At 36.3% G+C, this 17,225-nt stretch overlaps 1 protein-coding gene and 1 long non-coding RNA gene across 3 annotated transcripts in view; one reads left to right on the top strand and one right to left on the bottom strand.

The window, feature by feature from the left end:
* The window catches only part of LOC127501090 (uncharacterized), a 279,778-nt gene that overhangs the window by 257,696 nt on the left and 4,857 nt on the right, over positions 1-17,225 (top strand). The window lies entirely within an intron of this gene.
* The window catches only part of LOC127501112 (uncharacterized), a 34,995-nt gene continuing 30,326 nt past the window's right edge, over positions 12,557-17,225 (bottom strand). Inside the window, exons 3-4 of one of the 2 annotated variants that reach the window (XR_007926514.1) lie at positions 12,798-12,919; positions 12,557-12,663 (exon numbers count right to left, since the gene is read on the bottom strand). This is a non-coding gene — a long non-coding RNA (uncharacterized LOC127501112). Of the gene's footprint in view, positions 12,920-17,225 lie in introns of both variants that reach the window. The other variant, XR_007926513.1, reaches the window with a different exon arrangement.

Genomic DNA, 17,225 nt, shown 5'->3' on the forward strand with positions numbered 1-17,225 from the left:
TTAATGAGCAGCAACAGAAACATTAAAGCATGAATATAATGGATTTAATGTGTGAAACGAATACGAATACATACAAATACATATACGACTAACTAACAGAGAATACAAACATATAATGAAACAAAAGTAAAGTCAGAGAAAACAGAGATGATCACAGAATGGCAAATTACAGACAGTTAAAACCTTTGAAAGCCAGCACAATCAGTTCAGCAAATGTAAGCTTTAAAATGCAGCAGAAGAAATGTTTTCTTATACTTGCATTGGCAATTTTGGATGCTGTAGTTCAAGAAACGCACGTCATTCTACAGAGGTTTCAGCGCGTTTCGAGCTCGAGCGATTGGTCATTTCTCCCGGGAGGGTCTTCGGCGGGATGTTCAAACAAGGTTTAACTCAAAAGTAAGATTGCTGGAAAATAAGAAAGAAGAAGTCCGCCTCGCAGGTCCAAGGTGAGGACGGACAAATGAAGACTGGTCAAAAGAAGACGAACTGGAAAACAAAGTCAAGCTAAGCTACTGGTGAAGACGCGTTGGTTCGTTATATAGCAAAACATCTCAAGTTTTGACTGGCCAATCGCCAGCGTGAATTCTGTAGCGGGAAATATCTTCTTTGTCTGGTTTTATGGTCTAATTTGCATAGCTGATGAGGTGTCAGATCTGGGTACGTTTTTCTCAAAAATACTTTAAAAGTAGAATAAAACAATTTATAGTAACATAACATACACAGTTGATTAAAGCATTCATAGGGGTTTAGAACAAAACTAAACGATAGGATGACAAAGACATTAAGAAAGCACACATATGATTACAAGCATTTAAACTTATTCTTGAATAACTAAAAATCACAACTAGGCTAATTACACATGGGGACATGCATACATAAAGGGATACACCATATACTTTCCAGAAAGGATGGTTAACTTATAAGTTGGATTATAATAGTTTTTCTCTCTGTCTCTCTCTCTCTCTCTCTATTATATATATATATATATATATATATATATATATATATATACATACATATATATATATACATACATACATACACACACACACACACACACACACACAGGTGCTGGTCATATAATTAGAATAACATCAAAAAGTTGATTTATTTCAATAATTCCATTCAAAAAGTGAAACTTGTATATTATATTCATTCATTACACACAGACTGATATATTTCAAATGTTTATTTCTTTTAATTTTGATGATTATAACTGACAACTAAGGAAAATCCCAAATTCAGTATCTCAGAAAATTAGAATATTACTTAAGACCAATACAAAGAAAGGATTTTTAGAAATCTTGGCCAACTGAAAAGTATGAACATGAAAAGTATGTGCATGTACAGCACTCAATACTTAGTTGGGGCTCCTTTTGCCTGAATTACTGCAGCAATGCGGCGTGGCATGGAGTCGATCAGTCTGTGGCACTGCTCAGGTGTTATAAGAGCCCAGGTTGCTCTGATAGTGGCCTTCAGCTCTTCTGCATTGTTGGGTCTGGCATATCGCATCTTCCTCTTCACAATACCCTATAGATTTTCTGTGGGGTTAAGGTCAGGCGAGTTTGCTGGCCAATTAAGAACAGGGATGCCATGGTCCTTAAACCAGGTACTAGTAGCTTTGGCACTGTGTGCAGGTGCCAAGTCCTGTTGGAAAATGAAATCTGCATCTCCATAAAGTTGGTCAGCAGCAGGAAGCATGAAGTGCTCTAAAACTTACTGGTATACGGCTGCGTTGACCTTGGACCTCAGAAAACACAGTGGACCAACACCAGCAGATGACATGGCACCCCAAACCATCACTGACTGTGGAAACTTTACACTGGACCTCGAGCAACGTGGATTGTGTGCCTCTCCTCTCTTCCTCCAGACTCTGGGACCCTGATTTCCAAAGGAAATGCAAAATTTACTTTCATCAGAGAACATAACTTTGGACCACTCAGCAGCAGTCCAGTCCTTTTTGTCTTTAGCCCAGGCGAGACGCTTCTGACGCTGTCTGTTGTTCAAGAGTGGCTTGACACAAGGAATGCGACAGCTGAAACCCATGTCTTGCATACGTCTGTGCGTAGTGGTTCTTGAAGCACTGACTCCAGCTGCAGTCCACTCTTCGTGAATCTCCCCCACATTTTTGAATGGGTTTTGTTTCACAATCCTCTCCAGGGTGCGGTTATCCCTATTGCTTGTACACTTTTTTCTACCACATCTTTTCCTTCCCTTCGCCTCTCTATTAATGTGCTTGGACACAGAGCTCTGTGAACAGCCAGCCTCTTTTGCAATGACCTTTTGTGTCTTGCCCTCCTTGTGCAAGGTGTCAATGGTCGTCTTTTGGACAACTGTCAAGTCAGCAGTCTTCCCCATGATTGTGTAGCCTACAGAACTAGACTGAGAGACCATTTAAAGGCCTTTGCAGGTGGTTTGAGTTAATTAGCTGATTAAAGTGTGGTACCAGGTGTCTTCAATATTGAACCTTTTTACAATATTCTAATTTTCTGAGATACTGAATTTGGGATTTTCCTTAGTTGTCAGTTATAATCATCAAAATTAAAAGAAATAAACATTTGAAATATATCAGTCTGCGTGTAATGAATGAATATAATATACAAGTTTCACTTTTTGAATGGAATTAGTGAAATAAATCAACTTTTTGATGATATTCTAATTATATGACCATCACCTGTATATGTGTGTGTGTGTGTGTGTGTATATTGGGTTGTCTCCTGGCGTCACCCAGTCTGTCTCTAGCCCAACAGGAGGTCAATCTAGCACCTTGGATCTCCCATAGGTGCCATAAGAAAGTTTATGTTTGTGGTTAGTCTCTTTGGGGGTAATAAAATGTGACAAAAAGGCTAGGTTGTCCAAACCAGTCGGAGCCATGAGGTGAATTACAAGAAGGGGGTCAAACGTCACAGCTTAACAAAACTTAGAGTTGACTCGATCATTTGTGATTCGCATCCATTAATCTTATAGTATTATGCAATTATGTAGTTATGTAAATAAACACAATAAGTATGTGAATAAATTACTGCATATCAAATCCAACTGGTTTCTGTAACTATCACCTCTGTAACACTATCATAGTCAATGCAGAAATGATACATTCAGTCTTAGAATTAATTCACCAGGGGTCCGTTCTTCGTACGTTGCTAACTCAGTTAGCTGGATTTGATTGATGACGATTTGGAATTATCTTGGATTGTTCGGTTCTTCGACGCTCATCCTGGACTTGCTGTCATAGCAACAAGTCCGTAATCTTAAACCTGCTTGGGGGCAGGCTTATTTCATGTAAACAGAATTAGATTGCATCTTTTTAAGCTGAGGTGATGCTCAAAGTTCGTCCACTGCTACTTTCCCACAAGAGTACCTAACGTAAACCAGGGACAATAATGTCGTGTCGTATATCATAATATAGACACAGACAGTTTTACTCATTGAGAGATTAATTCGTGAGGGAATAATTACCTAATAATTTTATTGGACATGATGTACAGATAGTCTATGCCGTGCGTGCATTAATTTGAACCGTGACAGCTATTATGGGAGTGGCTTGATGAAGCGCAGGAGATGCAGATAACTTGATCTTAACCCTTAAGAAACTTTAATTAATGCTGTCAAATCTGCTTCAAAGGTAAATTAGTTGCTAATTACAACATTGAAATAAAAAGTGCCGGTACAAATACTAGAAATTGCAAATATAGCCTAGCCTAAATAATTGGGTAATCATGTATTAAAAAAAAAAAAAAAAAAAAAAAAAAAGTGCAAATTTCATTTATCTATTATAACATTTATGTCGTTCTTCTGTCATTTTATTCGCTTGGCTGTTTCCTTATAAATGTCTAGAAATTCACCAAGTTTTTTTATCAGGTGTCTTTTTTAAATATATGATGTCATTACGTTGCCGCCTTGACCCCAGCCAATCACTGCATTGCTGATCATGGTTTCGAGTATCGATACATCTGCCCTTTTCAGGGAACACGAGAACGCACAGTAATCTTAGACAACATAATCCAGATATTTTAATCCAATCCGCAAATTCGTTTGAAGAACCAAATTAGCCAGAGTTCAGTTATCACGATTCGAAGATCTAGCATCTGTCAAATCATCTCAGATGTATTAAGCAAGGTACGAAGAACGGACCCCAGGTTACCTATGATCGTTTAAAAACAACAATTAAGAAGTATATTAGCTACAGTAGCCTTAGCATATTAGCATCATGAGCCAAGTAATATTTTTACACCAAATACCATATATTATGAACTAGGGCTGGGCGGTATACCGAGTTTGTACGATATACCGATATATTTCTAATATACGATACGGAATGAGGCGATACCGTTTATATCGATATACAGTAGTTTTATACGAGCGCATCTGAAAAAACAGCGGTGGATGTCGCAGAGTGCTGCTGCGGGGGAAATTCATAATACAATGTGGCCTAAACATGAGACATGCTTAATATTAAGGGCTTTAAAAATAACTCGTAAGATTAAGATATAGTTAACACGTAGGCCTATCGTTTAAAGCGGCTTGCCCCGTCAGATGCTCTGACAGATTCATGTTTTGACAGATATTTGTGCTGTTTAATGCTTTTGTGATGTGGTGTTTTCCTAAGCGCATAACTTACATTTCACAGGTATATTCTCCATCTGTAAATGTTAGAAAGTCATACAATATGGCCATTTTGCTGTCAGAAGTGGACGAGCCTTCTGCTAGCGAATCTAATTCTCCTCTAAACTTCATAGACTTCCGTGAACGAGCGCCGCCGCGCACATTCATGCCAAACAGACGGAGCTCAATAGAATGGGATCTCCAAAATTCTGACTAAAATATACATTTTGATAAAATGTTTGTTGTTGAACAATAAATGTGCCATATGTAGAATTTTAAACCTACAAGTAAGTGTATTTTTATGATAGCAGTAACATATTATATATATATATATATATATAAATAAATGTATAGCTAATTAGTCTGTGCTATTGTTTTTATTTTAATTTTTAGTCTAGTGAATTTAACTTCTGCTTTAAAAAGCATTATTTTTATTTTTAGATTGTAATGTTAGAATGTTAGAATGTAAAGTAACTTTCTCTTTTTTGCACATCTGTAGGCCTATTAGTGTGCCAGACTACATGGTTACATTCACTATATTTGTATTAATAGCTTTTAATATAAACACTGTTTATAGGACATTAGGCAGTATGTTAAATTAAGATTTTTTAAAAAGTAAATACAGATTATTTTTTTTCTAAACCCAAATAGAAAAATGTAGAAAATACCGAGATATATACCGTATATCACCATTTAGCCAAAAAATACAGAGATATGACTTTTTGGCCATATCGCCCAGCCCTATTATGAACAAAGATTAACAATCATAACAAGAGTGCACATTAAAAAGAGTATCTCATGCATCTCAAAAAGAGGAATTATTTGTATACAGTGGGTACGGAAAGTATTCAGACCCCCTTAAATTTTTCACTCTTTGTTATATTGCAGCCATTTGCTAAAATCATTTATGTTCATTTTTTTTTTCCTCATTAATGTACACACATCACCCCATATTGACAGAAACACACAGAATTGTTGACATTTTTGCAGATTTATTAAAAAAGAAAAACTGAAATATCACATGGTCCTAAGTATTCAGACCCTTTGCTCAGTATTTAGTAGAAGCACCCTTTTGATCTAATACAGCCATAAGTCTTTTTGGAAAAGATGCAACAAGTTTTTCACACCTGGATTTGGGGATCCTCTGCCATTCCTCCTTGCAGATCCTCTCCAGTTCTGTCAGGTTGGATGGTAAACGTTGGTGGACAGCCATTTTTAGGTCTCTCCAGAGATGCTCGGTTGGGTTTAAGTCAGGGCTCTGGCTGGGCCATTCAAGAACAGTCACAGAGTTGTTGTGAAGCCACTCCTTCGTTATTTTAGCTGTGTGCTTAGGGTCATTGTCTTGTTGGAAGGTAAACCTTCGGCCCAGTCTGAGGTCCTGAGCACTCTGGATAAGGTTTTCGTCCAGGATATCCCTGTACTTGGCCGCATTCATCTTTCCCTCGATTGCAACCAGTCGTCCTGTCCCTGCAGCTGAAAAACACCCCCACAGCATGATGCTGCCACCACCATGCTTCACTGTTGGGACTGTATTGGACAGGTGATGAGCAGTGCCTGGTTTTCTCCACACATACCACTTAGAATTAAGGCCAAAAAGTTCTATCTTGGTCTCATCAGACCAAAGAATCTTATTTCTCACCATCTTGGAGTCCTTCAGGTGTATTTTCATGTGTCTTGCACTGAGGAGAGGCTTCCGTCGGGCCACTCTGCCATAAAGCCCCGACTGGTGGAGGGCTGCAGTGATGGTTGACTTTCTACAACTTTCTCCCATCTCCCGACTGCATCTCTGGAGCTCAGCCACAGTGATCTTTGGGTTCTTCTTTACCTCTCTCACCAAGGCTCTTCTCCCCCGATAGCTCAGTTTGGCCGGACGGCCAGCTCTAGGAAGGGTTCTGGTCGTCCCAAACGTCTTCCATTTAAGGATTATGGAGGCCACTGTGCTCTTAGGAACCTTAAGTGCAGCAGAATTTTTTTTGTAACCATGGCCAGATCTGTGCCTTGCCACAATTCTGTCTCTGAGCTCTTCAGGCAGTTCTTTTGACCTCATGATTCTCATTTGCTCTGACATGCACTGTGAGCTGTAAGGTCTTATATAGACAGGTGTGTGGCTTTCCTAATCAAGTCCAATCAGTATAATCAAACACAGCTGGACTCAAATGAAGGTGTAGAACCATCTCAAGGATGATCAGAAGAAATGGACAGCACCTGAGTTAAATATATGAGTGTCACAGCAAAGGGTCTGAATACTTAGGACCATGTGATATTTTAGTTTTTCTTTTTTAATAAATCTGCAAAAATGTCAACAATTCTGTGTTTTTCTGTCAATATGGGGTGCTGTGTGTACATTAATGAGGAAAAAAAAATGAACTTAAATGATTTTAGCAAATGGCTGCAATATAACAAAGAGTGAAAAATTTAAGGGGGTCTGAATACTTTCCGTACCCACTGTATGTCCACAGTTCAGATAGCTTTACAGCTTGAAAGTCCTTGTAAAGTTTCAAATCAAACTGTTATCTTCCGCTGTATCAAAGAGTATAGAACCCAAGAGGCAAAACTCTGATGCTTTTTGGGTAACAGCCATTAGGTGTCGCTTCGGTAGCGCGGCAGCCATTTTGGGGTGAAAATGCTAACTGGACAACAGAATCCATCACATCTTACGCACCCAAAATCGGCGAATCTCACAGCCAAATCAGGAACGCAATAGAAAATTTCTCAAATTCAGTAAATTTTATGACACCTACAGTAAATGTTGTATTGTCTTAGCCTATATATGTTTTATATTATCAGTTGTGGAATCCAACCATTACACATCTAAGGTAACGTAGTTAGCCTACTTTATTGAGTATTTCCATTTTATGCAACTTTACATATTTACTATCAATAGTAAATTAATAATTAATAAAATTAAGATCATCATGTTTGTAGCGTGATCCAGGGGATTAAAGTGGAGTATATTACTCCTCTGAAATATATATGTTTTAACCCGCTGGATCACACTACAAACATAATCTTACAGAACATGATGCATTGCTGTGTCTGTTGCAATGGAACGTTCTATTAAGTTTCGCTTCTTGTTAGTGTATATTCTTTGCCTGTTTGAGTGTGAGCGTCAGTAGCCATGAGTCGCATTGAAGTGATGTCATCTCCCTCTCTTCGATTGATTGGCTAGAGGAGGAGCTGTCAACCTAGTGGACCAATGGTAACGCTTAAGCCTGCCCTAATTTACATGAAACTCAAACTGCAACATTTGGAAAAACAAGAGCAGAACATGGAAAGAAGAGCAAAGAGAAAAACAGCACAAGCATACAAAAGAATAAAATATGAGCAGAAAATGTAAGAGAGTGCAAAGTACAGAGTAATAAAACCAAGGAAAATAACTTTTAAGAACACAAACAAGTTTAAGATTTGTGCAATATAATTTTCAATGTGTTTAAAGTTTTGATTCAAGTTTTGATTCAAATGAGCTTTTAATTTTTCTATTCACGCTTATTACATTTTGATCCGTGACCACATTCTTTGCTATTCTGATCATTTTGCATTATTTTTTTTAGTTTGTGCAATATATTTTTACATGTTTTTTTACATTTTTGATTCACGGTTATTTTTTGATCCGTGACCACAATACTTTAGGCGAGAATTTAATCCCATACTTATCCGTTAGAGCTTATATGCACAGCAAGAATGTTACTTCTACGCAATGTAATGAAAAAAGCATATCTTATTGTTAATCGTGAAAATTATTGTATGTAAAACAAGCGAGAACGTTTGAGACTGTCTTGCAATTGAAGTTAGTGCTTTTTTGCAATGGAATAAGAACTTATCTTAGATAATATGCACAGCAAGAAAATGTTAGTGCTTGTACACAATGCAAGATAGGACATCATGTTTTATTGCTTCTATCACAATGTGACTTTGATCTTATATGCAATGCAACGAGTAGAGTTCACTTACTAAAAATGTTTCTTGCATGCAGTGGAAGTTTGTGCTAATTTGCAAAGCGAGAATATGTTACTGCTGTGCTGTATGCAGTGAAAGAAACCATATCCTATGTATTAACATCTATCACAGTGAAAATTAGTTAGTTCTTATATGCATTGCAATGACAGCTTGCACTTACACACACAAAAAAAAAATTATAACATTGATTCAAGCTGAAAAATTCAAGGTAATAATTCACACAAAATATTTTTAACTTGTCACCATAAATCAGTAACTTCAGCTCCTTTTTTTTTTTTTTTTAGATTGAACAGACTAAATATTTTTGAGATGTCTGAAATTATTTTTTTCCATTAAAAAATAGTTCATTTAATAAACAATTAAATTAAGGATATTTTTATTCAACTGGTTTAGGTCCATACAACAAGCTCATTTCATACTCTCCTCACGTGAGTTACACACCCTTCCCTTGTGGGTCAAAATGACCCAAAGCATTAAAATTACATTACTTATTTTATTTTGATCCAGGAAGCTTGTATTGTTTTATTCTTATAATTTTTTTTTCTTTTTTTAATGCAATAAAAAGATTTGAGAGATTTTTTATTTATTATTTTATTTACCTCTAAATTACATGATTTTAACAATAATTAATTTTTAACAAAACAAATAAGCACATTTTCACATTCTTTCACTTAAATACAAAATAACTCTGCAATACATGCAATATTCAGTTAACAATAATGCATTGGGTGTCTCTGCCGACCTCTTGTGGAAAAAAAAAATAACATGGCATTTCATGACTACGGCCACTAGATGGCCTTAAAGCTCTATATCGAGCAAATTAATTGTTCCACTGGGTCCTAAATTCAGTCTATTATTTCTTTATGCATTCGGGTATGCATTTAGACATTACAAAGTCATTTTATGGAAACTTCTGAGCATTTTTAGGTTGTAATTTTTGTAAAGTTTTGTAGTCTATGGTCTATGAGCTTTTCAAGATTTTTGTTGTCGATGTATTGTCTATGGTAATCTATGGACTCATTCCTTCATTTGAATGTGTTCTGGATTGTGCTAGGTTTTGTGGATTTTTTTTTTTTTTTTTTTTTTTTTTTTTGACATTGACAAAACATTATCCCCTTTTACCGTTCCTATGGGGGTCAAAATTACCCACGAGGGAAGGATTTGTTAATATTTTTATTACAATCACAAAAATCCAGTATTTTTTTCTGTGTATTAAAATTTTAAGTGTGACAAAAGTGACAAGGTCCATTCCAATGAATGCTCCATTTATAAAAATTAAAAGAAGATTAATTTCTGGTCAAAATGACCTGAGGAGAGAATGAAGGTTAAACAATGTTTTGTTGAACCAGCTTAATAGATTTAAATTCCTGTGTTAGATAACTAGTAAAAGTTCATTAGCATGATCCTCACATCCATGCTTTTCACATGCCAGTGATTTTTATTTAGCATGAAATTTAATGTACAAAATAAGCCTTTACAGAACTATTTCTCACAGCTCCTTTCACATCTCATATGCGGGTCATTGGATTCAGTAATATTTCAGTCCCGCAGACTGGTTCACCACAATGAATTGTTAAAAGCTTTTCACAATATTTGGTATGTACATTATAATAATTAAAATAATTATTGCATTTTAATAATTTTTATCATAAAATAATGTCTTATCTCTGTTGTACACTATGCATTTTGTCATGTCCCTGAGGCACTTCACTGAATTTGTACTTAGAAAATATTTAACAAAAAAAAAAAAAAAAGCACAATGTATAAATTTTTGGCAATATTAACAACATTTATTTGCGTTACTTCCTTGTGAAAAAATATTCAGCATAAATGGCAGCCACATCAGCAGCAAAAAGACTGTGTCGTGCATGCAGATCTGTTGACCCAGAATGAAGAGACAAAATATAAATATTTTGTAAAAATATAAAATTGAAGGTAATGTTTCTCTTCAAACCTATTACAGTCTTCAACCCCGTCACACTATTCTCAACTATTCTTTTGGAAAAAAACAGGGAAGCCGATTAAAAATAAAGCATTTCTTGCTGATTACGGTTACCACCTGACATGTTAAGGACTAACACAATAAAATTGTGGTTTTAGTTAAAGTCTACAGCTGTAAATGAAAACATTGCAAACTGTAATGTGTGTAGGAAGGCTATTTGTTACTGCGGCAATGTAAGTTTTAAAACATTAATTGTAGGGATGGAGAAATGAAGCCTCTTAAATCTTTGAAGCTTTTTTCTGGTTATTTCAGAAAAAGATTCGAAGCATTAAGTCTCAAAAACTGTGCCATCTTGTAGGTAGATAAAATTTATAGCAGCCACGAACTTGAGTGTGCAACTTCGTTTTATGCACGAATAAAGTCTGATAAACGCTAAATATGTTCAGGGGTCAAAGACGAGTCGTCACCATTTTGGTGTCCGCATCAAATTAAGTTTACAAAACTCATTTTATATACATAAAAAACATGTTAAATGCAAGTAAAGTTCTAAAAATAAAATGTCAACATATGGTAGAAATAATGTTCCAAAGTGTAAAATTGTTTTGTCTTTTTTTTGTTTTTTTGTTTGTTTGTTTGTTTTTTAGTTTGTTTGTTTTTTGTTTTTTAAAAAAACAAAATACCAAGTTAAAAAAATATATTTGTTTTCTTGCCATTTTCAGATAAGTGTTGGCAACTTGTCGCATTTAACTTTTTAAGTTAACTCAACTAATCCACTCCAGTTAAAATCAACTTAAATACTTTTGTTCATCTAATGAGTACCAGGTAATCTTTTGAACTTAAAACTTCTTGTCAAGACAACTAAAAAAAAAAAAAAAATTGAGCCAACTTGAAAAAATAAAAAAAAATGAGCCAACTTGAAAAAACTTGTCGCATTTAACTTAAGTTAACTCAACTAATTTGCTCCAGTTAAAGTCAACTTAAAAACTTTTGTTCATCTAATGAGTACAATTAGTCTTTTGAACTTAACTTCTAAAACTTCCAAGTCGTCTGGGTACTGAAACTGAGCTGACACTGCCGGCATTGGGCCACAATCATGCTGACAAAAATTGAACACTTAGCCAGTACTGGTCCAAGACTGGGTACTAAAACTGAGCCACCAATGGGCCACAATCACTCCAGCAAAAATTGTACACTTGGCCAGTGCTGTCAGGGATCGGCCAGGCTCCATCACCACCCAATCACAGAGGTCAAAATCACCAGAGTACCAATTACCCACACCTGAACGTCATCACCTCATCATCACAAGCAGTATTTAAGCACACACTTCACCAGAGCACTTTGTCTGGTCTCAACTACGAGAAGGACTCACTTACCTGATCCACTTACCTCTACGTTCCAACATTCCAGCGTTCCTACGTCTCTCCCGATCCTCTGTGTCTCCAGCGTCCTTGTATCCAGCCTCATCACCTCCAGGACTCCATTCCACTCCACCATACTCACCGAAGTGTGTGCTCCACGATCTCCTCCATCCATCTGCAAAAAAAAGAACTGTCAGTATCTTCATTCAATATTACCATCCTGCTCATTCTACATTACTCACCTGCTTGTTTGTCATACCTGCCTTGATCAATAAAGCCTCATATTCACTTTGACATTGTTTTGTGTTCCGTAACAAGTACAGGTCTGAGTCTTGTTTGCTAAATTAAATAATATACTTGCACTTACTCTTCAACAGAATTTAAAACATTTTTAGTGTGTTCAGTAGAACTTCTAAAATATGTGTATTAAACCAGTTTTATTTTATAAAAACAGTTTTGAATTTGTTTTTCCACAAAATGGAATTACTTAAAATATCATAAATCTTTTACAGTGTCCTTGTTAAGCCTACATGTACTTATGTCAGCTAAATATGTCAACTTTACAAAGATTAAGGGTTTGCCACCCTGTTTTTTTTCATAGCATCCCCACCTTCAACCCTATGAATCACTCCATGCCTACCCTATAACATCAATATATGCTCCTTTTCCCCAAGTAAATATGACACAATGAAAATATGAGTATGAGAATTTATTTGAAACATATTTGAAACAAAAAAAATAAAAAAAAAATAATGAAAAACAAACAAGAAAACCCCAGGAGCCTCCTCAAGTAAGCGTACCCTAAAAGAGGAACATATTGACAGAAAGAGAATAAAAAGGGGAACAGACAATGACACATATGGTTAGTCAGATAGATCTCAGAAATATGATAACATGAACGTTAACTCTGGTAAATGTTAACATTTGGAACATACCTTAGGTATAATTAGTTTGCTTTTGGGCCCACTCTTTGGTTCTCCCATCTCTGTCTGAAGTCTTTTGATGAACTATTCAATCTCTCCATCTGATGCACTGGCAGTACTTGCATTTCTTTGCACTGAATTAAAACAGAAGAAAAAAGATCAATCACAGTACTATAGACTGTTACCAATTCAGTTTCTTTCAACATCAACAAAAGACAACTTTAAACTGCAAAGGTTAAAGAGAAGTTGCATCTGGCATGGCATTTATGCATATTAACACAGACTACTATGTACATGTATTTACACAAAAAATGCATAAAGCAAATAAAAAAAAAAACAAATTAGTGTAACATCTGATGAACTCAAAACCAAAGGGAGAGCTGGATCCATATGCAAAAGAGTTTAATAATAAAAATAAACAAACATAACCACAGCAGAGACCAGAGAACCATAGAACAGAGAACAGAATGACAGGCATCAAACATACATCCATGTAGGACAAGACCTGACAAGGAACACAAGAAACACTGGGGTTTAAATACACAAGGGGTAATAGGCAAACAAGACACACCTGGGAACAATCAAAGAACTAATCAACAAGAAAAACTACAAAGGACTAAAGAACATGGCATAAAACAGGAAATATCAAAAGTCCACACAAGATCAGGGGTACACAAGACAGGAATCATGACAGAGCCCACCCCCCCGGACCTGGATGCCCCCTGGTCCGCCTCTGTTCCGCCTCCCTCCTGGACTTTTATGACTGTTGGGAGCGTCTGGAAGCTGCTCCTTAGAGGGGGGGGCTCTGTCACATGTGCTCTGTGTCTGTCCTTGGACTTTTAAGTTTACGTGTTTCCTGTGCTTTATGTTGTAGTTTTTCATGTTAATTTGTCTCCCCAGGTATTTCTTGTTTCCTTGTTATCTTGTTAAGCCTGTTTGCCCCTGTATATATATATATATTATATATATATATATATAGCACTTGTGTTTCCTTGTTCTTTGCTAGCCGTTGTTTGATGTGTTGTGATGGATCGTGTTGGGTCAAATGTTCCAGTCTGTTCATGTGTAGTTTTGTTATTAAAAGTGTGCGTGCAGTTGGATTCTCTCTCTGCTTCGTCTCTCAACGATCATTACAATTAGAGGGTGAAGCTGCAATATCATCACAAAAACATTGTTGTTGATTATTGCTCTTGATATTATAATAGTGATCATTACTGTCAATTAATAGAATGCTTCTGTGGTGGAAAAGAGCATGCCATATTCTGGCTACAGATGACGGAGTATTTTATCTATCCTATAGGAAACAATTGTAGAATTAGTTTGCTTACTATAAAAGCTAGAAGTGTTTTGAGGCCTCTTGGCCTACATGACTGTAAGGGTCAGATGTATCTGAGTAGTTAGCTTGGCCACTTAGCATATTTGCTGGTAGTTTTCCACCAGACAATAGGTGGCTGTGAAATGAATAAGACCATTATTAAGGGTATCACGTGAAGGCTTCTTGCCTCCAGGGAGTGTTGACTGTCTTGATACAATGTTTCATTTGGCCAATGGGAAAAGGGTTGACCATCAACTGGCAGAAGGCCCATGAGAGATTAAGTCAAAAGATGTACAGTAGTTGGCAGTCGGCCACCCTTACAAAGAAAATTATCTCTTACATAAGCAACACCTGCAGTTTAAATGGTGAAGTGACTGTGGTAAAAATGTTGGGGAGTACTTGGGAGACTCCAGGAAGAGAAAGGGAGGAGAGCACCTGTAAATGAGATCATGGATACCTTATTGCTTACATATATTCAACTGCAGGGGTGGATCTTACACTGTTTTAACAGATAAGAAAAATTTATAAAAACTGTGCCCTGGCTAGAGAGATTCAGATGAAGCTGGCATCTCACTTTGTTGCTTGTCAATAAAGTTAAACTCCTGGGACCTGGAACTTCGACTCGTGAGAGTTTTTCTTTGAGACCAGAACTGAAGGGACACAGAGACATCGAATTTGCCACAACACAGACAAAGCAATAAGAATAGTTTATGAATTTAGTAGAAAATTAAGACTTCACATTGGTTAGTTTATTAGCTGGTGTCCTGCAGATTGTAGCTCAAACCAGCTCCAAAAAACCTGCCTGGATGTTTTTAGTAATCCTGGAGACTTTGATTAGCTGACTCAGGTGTGTTTAATTAGGGTTGATATATGTTAGTTTATCAAAGGTTTACTCACCACAGTAACAAGTTCTTCTGGTCTTTTAGCAATTACCAGCACAAAAAGCCCACCAGGTGTCGTCATTAGATGTCAAAGCTAGATCACATGTTTTGAAACTCATATAGCAGAAATAATGTTAAAATTCCCTTTAACCCCTTTAAGCTTGTTTCATTATATGAATTAAATAATGAATTTCCAAATTTAGTTAAGAAAAAAGATAGTGGGGAAAAAAAAGGAAAAAAATATTATATAAATAGGAATTTTAAAAAAAATACACTAATAAAAAACATTGACAGGAAAAGGATATTACATTTAAGCTTAAGGGTCACTGCTACATACAATTCACCACATTGTAAAAGGAGACCCACCTCCAGCATTCAACTGAAACTGGTGTGGGTCTGTGTGGCCATATCTCACCCAAAATCAGACCAGCACTTATGGTCCGTAATTGGGCTGTACGGAGCCCCGGACATGACATGCAGGAAAAAAAAATAGTGGGCTAAATCGTGCACACGATTTATTAATTTGTTCCCTCGATTTACTAAAACGTGCGCACGATTTACTATTTCGATTTACGCGATTTATACTATTTCATGCACGTGATTTATAAATCGAGGGAACGAAATAGTAAATCGTGCACACGATTTAGTAAATCAAGGGAACAAATTAATAAGTCGTGCATACAATTTAGTAAATCGAGGGAATGAATTAGTAATTTTTTTTTTTTTTTTCTTGCATGTGTCATGTGCAGGGCTCCATAGGGTCGAATGTGGCTAAATGTGCCGTGTCTCAGTGCAAATCGGGCCAAATCCACACATCCAAAGCCTAGCCAAATCTGGCAACCATTACTGAGCCAGAGCTTCTGGTGAGCCGCTGCCAGAACACAGCCGAGTGAGCCGACAATTGACCCGATTGTACTGGCTACCTGGGAAATATCAAACATGGTGCATCAACTATGAACTCTGTATATGAACTCTCAAAGCAATAATCATTTTTATATAATAGTTACCACATTATTTTTTCAAGCTGCAATGCACGCTCTCTAGGGTTGGGAACCGAGAACCGGTTCTCATCAGGAACCGGTAGTGTTTTTTGAAAAGAACCAGAACCGTGCAAGATTTCTAAGTTTCGGTTCTGAAAACGGTTCTGGTGTGATGGGTGGGCGAAGTGCGGGGAGCGTATCCTTTAACAGAGACATCTCACATCATGAATATTATAGCAATGAATGCACTGAAAAGCCCTCGCGCTACTCATATACGTCAGATTAGCTGCACGATTAATCTTTAAAAGATCTCATCACCCACATGATCTAATTCCTAAATGACAACGATTCGCCCGTGTATATTAAACATTTGAACAAAATAAAATCACGACATTCAAATCTGCGTTTGCGCTGCCGTTGATCTACAGAGAGTTGTCATGTGTAGATATAAACAGCTTCACAAACAATCTTTTCAAACGCACAGTATCATTATTTCTGTGTGACACATAGGCCTATTCCAATTATGGTATACAAAAGCTTATTATTCAGATAGAAATGCTGATGTTTATGTATAATAAATGACCTTCTTAAAGTAACTGGACTTCAAATAACGACTGTATTGATTGCATTGTTACGCCACTAGGTGGCAACAAATTTACTGTTAAAAATGTGTCTATCACTGAATCATTCTTTCAGAAACAAGTCTTTATGAATCCAACTCACAAAAATATTGTTTCACCTGTCTGAATCTTACATGTGTGTTCAAGCATCTTATCTAATTTGTGGTAACACTTTACAATAAGGTTCATTTATGAACTAACCATGAGCAATACATTTGTTACTGTATTTGTTAATCTTTGTTAATGTTAATTAATAAAAATATAGCCGTTCATAGTTTGTTCATGTTACTTCACAGTGCAATAACTTATGTTAACAAATACAACTCTTGATTTTAATAATGTATTAGTAAATATTGAAATTAACATTAACAAAGATTAATAAATGCTGCAGAAATGCAGTTTATTATTAGTTCATGTTAATGTTAATGCTAGATCCCTGGCTCGATTGCTCCTGTCTGCCTCGCTGCTCAGATTGGTTTGCGTCTGTAACTCCGTACAGCTTTGTTTTGAATCTCTTACTTTTATTCATTGCTGCTTATTTTTTTATTTTATTATTATTATTTTTTTTATTATTACCTTATATGTAATATTGCCTACCACACTAATCTGACGTCGCTAGCTTGTAATCTTTGAATCTAAATCGC

This window comes from Ctenopharyngodon idella, chromosome 19 (genome assembly GCF_019924925.1).
Source record: "Ctenopharyngodon idella isolate HZGC_01 chromosome 19, HZGC01, whole genome shotgun sequence".
NCBI lineage: Eukaryota > Metazoa > Chordata > Actinopteri > Cypriniformes > Xenocyprididae > Ctenopharyngodon > Ctenopharyngodon idella.